The sequence below is a fragment of the Triticum dicoccoides genome, chromosome 5B, assembly GCF_002162155.2.
Source record: "Triticum dicoccoides isolate Atlit2015 ecotype Zavitan chromosome 5B, WEW_v2.0, whole genome shotgun sequence".
In the NCBI taxonomy this organism is placed as follows: domain Eukaryota; kingdom Viridiplantae; phylum Streptophyta; class Magnoliopsida; order Poales; family Poaceae; genus Triticum; species Triticum dicoccoides.
In genome coordinates this window covers 706,782,924-706,786,750 of record NC_041389.1, presented here as the reverse complement: position 1 = coordinate 706,786,750, position 3,827 = coordinate 706,782,924, and the positions used below count along the sequence as shown (strand labels likewise).

The 3,827-nt window shown below is 48.2% G+C and overlaps 1 pseudogene; it reads right to left on the bottom strand.

Moving 5' to 3' along the window:
• Window positions 1-2,821: 2,821 nt before the first annotated feature.
• Window positions 2,822-3,827, bottom strand: LOC119304957 (annotated as a pseudogene).

Genomic DNA, 3,827 nt, shown 5'->3' with positions numbered 1-3,827 from the left:
CTAGTTTCTCCATAGATAGATCTTGATGACTCGTAGGAAAATTTTGAATTTCTGCTACGTTCCCCAACAGATCTTGCGTGTGCGTAGGAAAATTTTGAAAATTACTATGTTCCCCAACAGGTGAACCGCCTCAACTTGTCGGTGGGGTCGCATGACACCTCGTGAATGCTGCACCAGCACTCATACAGGTCCCACGATGTCTCCTCCAAGCAATGGTCGAGGTCTTCACCAACGAACAGCATGCTGGCCGCCGGCATAGCTGTGGCCAGGACTAGTGTGGCCACTGTTATCGCCATGTGCAGCAGCGGCCCTTGGATCGGGGCAGGATTGAGAGACGTGGGAAGAGAGATGGCGTTGGGGCTGTGGGAAGAGATCGGGGCGCACAATATGCACAAAGAGTCGGAGCCATGGATTTATAGGGAGGGTGATGCTGTGGCTGTGAACTAGAGCACACGCATGTAAGAAGGAGTGTTGTAGCAGAAGACAAAATGCGGTCCCTGTTAGAGGAAAAGGTGGCAGGCAGGCAATGTGTCCAAGTGGATGCCAGATCGACCGGGGATGGTGTCTTGTGTACACTGGTATTGATCTGTTGTACACGTATTCCTCCCTCAAAACTTGAACGGAAAGAGAAAATCATTTCGTCCAAAATGCATATGGCTCGTGTCAATGAAACACAAAGCAACCCCAAGAGCCGGCTCAATCGATCTTAACAAATTTTGGCAGCCAAAATGATTCCACCATAGTAACCGGCTGTGTCCGTCCATCCGGAATAGAGCAAGCATTTTCTATTCAAGTGTTGGTGCTATCTCTTCCCCAATTTGCGTATATGACAGATTCTAGTCAGCTGCCAAAGTTTCTTGAGCGTACAGGTCGATCGTGCAGTGTGCTCTTGTGCCTCGTATTTTTTACAGTATCAGAGGATTGACCACATGAAAGCATAGTGAGTTAGGTGCAAAAAAAAAGGTGGTGAAGATGGCCAGCGACATTTTGTGGATCTAGATCTGAGGACATGCATATGTAGAGAATTCCAAGTATCAGGAAACCTTGCAAGCATAACATTTCCTTCATCAATGCAATAGGGGGGGGGGGGTCACGATTGAAGACTTTATTGATTATTACTATAGTGTTGCTAATTTCGCAGCAACAAATACTCCCGTAATGCCAGGGCTTAATGATGCGTCTTAATGCCAAAGAAAACCCATGAATTTTTTTTGCACCTTCCAATCCTTCGAAGGGCTCCTGGGAGGCCAAAGGTACTCGGTCAAATTTCGTCGGTACAAGGAGTGTATTGTCAAACCTTAAATAATCAACTACGGAACAAAAAAGATAAACTAATTTTTATGCAATGTTCGATTCCACCCTAAATGGTCATTAGAGCTTAAACTTTTGCTAAATGTTTTTTTTTCGTTTTTGATGATAAATATTAAGTTTATTAGTTTTGTAGTACATGGGTAGCTTAATGGTTTCCTGAAGTAGCTTAAAGATAATTTGGCTAAATACATGATGTAGTTTTTATTTCAAGCAAGAGATTATTCATTATTCTTAATGAGAGTACAAGGTAGATATAAGTTTTGTGGTTGTTGTAAGAAAAAAAAACAGTCCGATTAGCACTACACTAGGCTGCTTGATACGAGTTTTCGAATGGCACTAGCACGTGATGCTGCCACGACACCACCGGTCCACCACTCGGACCTTGCTGGCCTTCCTTGCCATGGTCTCCCTCGCCAGTTCAAGTTCTAGGGAGGACGGGTCGATATTCTCGGGAGACCGGAGAGGAAGGGTTCAGGTTGCAGGCTAGGGTTCGGAAAGATAAAGCTAAGATGATGGATGGAACATATATCTCACAAAGAAAGATGGGCGAGTCTAAGAAAGATGGGAAAGTTGAGGCCTTTGAAACATTGGGTGGCGATGCTTGACAATGTTATTAACTTCTATCGTGACATATCGTTTGATCTCCTCGCCTGATGGTTGTAGCTCCTGTCGAGACTGTCTTAAATTTTACTTTGAGGTAGTGACTGTTGCCTGTGGGCACGGTCTATGCTTTTGCTGGAGCAGCGCGTGTGCTGTTTTATTCCCCGCGTACTTGTAAACAGGATGAGGATCTTTGTGTGGTTTCGTTTGGCAATGCAAATGGAACCGGGGCTTTGAGCCCTTTTCCTCTAAAAAAAACTTCTATCGTGACCTATGATTTGTGCTGCTGCTCAAGATGTTTACACTGCTACATCGAACTTCCATTGTTGCCTTCATGGGCGTTTTAGCGGTCATATATTGTTAGTTTGCGTTCTTTTGCTAATGAATTGCTAGATGTTGGCTCTTTTGAACTTGTTAGGCTAGTGGTTAGGTACCATCAGGTTTTTGCACCATAGTGCATGCGTGGACGCCGTCAATGCACGGTGGGTTTCTTGTTAGTGCTTTAAACCCATTTCTTCCCGTTCTCATTTCCGGGATACCTTTGTATGCTGGGCAGATGTATATCCTTTATGATGACTAATGGAAATGGCTGGGATTAGGCCTGTTCACACACACGAAAAAGGAATGCTTACACTTTTCGATGAACATAATGCTTTAGAGCTAGGTGTTCTTGCAGCAAAGTACATGCACCGATCTCATCAGATAAGATTTTGTTTTTGATTTGTCAAGTATTTATTTCACGCTTAGGAACAGACGAATTGTATCACTAATCACTACGTAGTCTAATATGAATATATGATAAAAGAATATCAATTACTTAATCTGCTGCACATATGGATGGCTTGTTCATCAACAATGTGCAATCAACAAGACATACACGCACACTCGGATGCAAGTTCCGCACTTTCCGTCACACACACGCACACTCGGTCCCCACGTGCAACGACGACGTCGGCGGGGCAGGGCATGCCACTTCCATGTCGTCACCGAACAGCTCCTCCCATGTGCATTGGAAGCTGCCGTCATCCTCCTCCACCGTCTCAACGCCTTGGTGGACGTCGCCATGTTTGCCGGCCAAGGACTCCTCCAATGTACAGTCGCTGCCATGCTCGGCCGCCTTAGTATTTCCCTGGAGCGTCAGTCCTAATTCTGGAAGCATGTTGGTGGAAAACCTGCCTGGATCCACGCTGCCGTCGTCCACAACTCCAGGGGGCAACGTCTCGTCTTGGTCGGACATGAACGAACGCTCGAACTCCCGAAGCGTCCCGCCGGCTTCTTCTTCTTCTTGGATGGTCATTTCTTGGCGGCGTGGGGTTTTGGGACGTGGAGCCTCTGGATGTTGGACCTCGGCGGCCGCCTTCCTCTCCTCTTGGAACCGGGGGCGTTGATTACCGACGCGTAGGTAATCTCCCTCTTGTGGGGTGAGACGTAGATCTTGCATAGCACCAGTCCGGCCGCACCGTCGTCGTGGTCGAGGCCGTACTCCTTCATGCACCACCCAACCCTGGTTCTAGCTGCTCCAGGCCTCTTGATCCCAAAGGAAAGATGGTCGATGAGGCCGACCCGTTTACCTTGAGTGTCTAGCACGGGCTCGCTCTTCTCTGAGTGCCAGTTGTAACCCTCGTCGTGATCGACGACGCGCTGTCGCCTCCCGCTGCGGCCACCTTTGGTCTTGTGACGACGGACCGGTGAGAAGAAGTACCACACGCCTCCTTTCCCGTCGTCCTTGTCGGAGCCAGGCGCGTGGGCACGGTTCTCGATGAGGTCTCCGGGTGGCGCGGAGTAGACGTCGTCTTCGTGGATGAAGCTGCTGAAGCGGCCGCGGTCTGCTCCGGCGATCCTCTGGCGGAGGAACTGGTTGATGAGCTCGTGATCCTGGGGACTGAAGGTGGAGCCGACGGGAAAGAGCTCGTCAT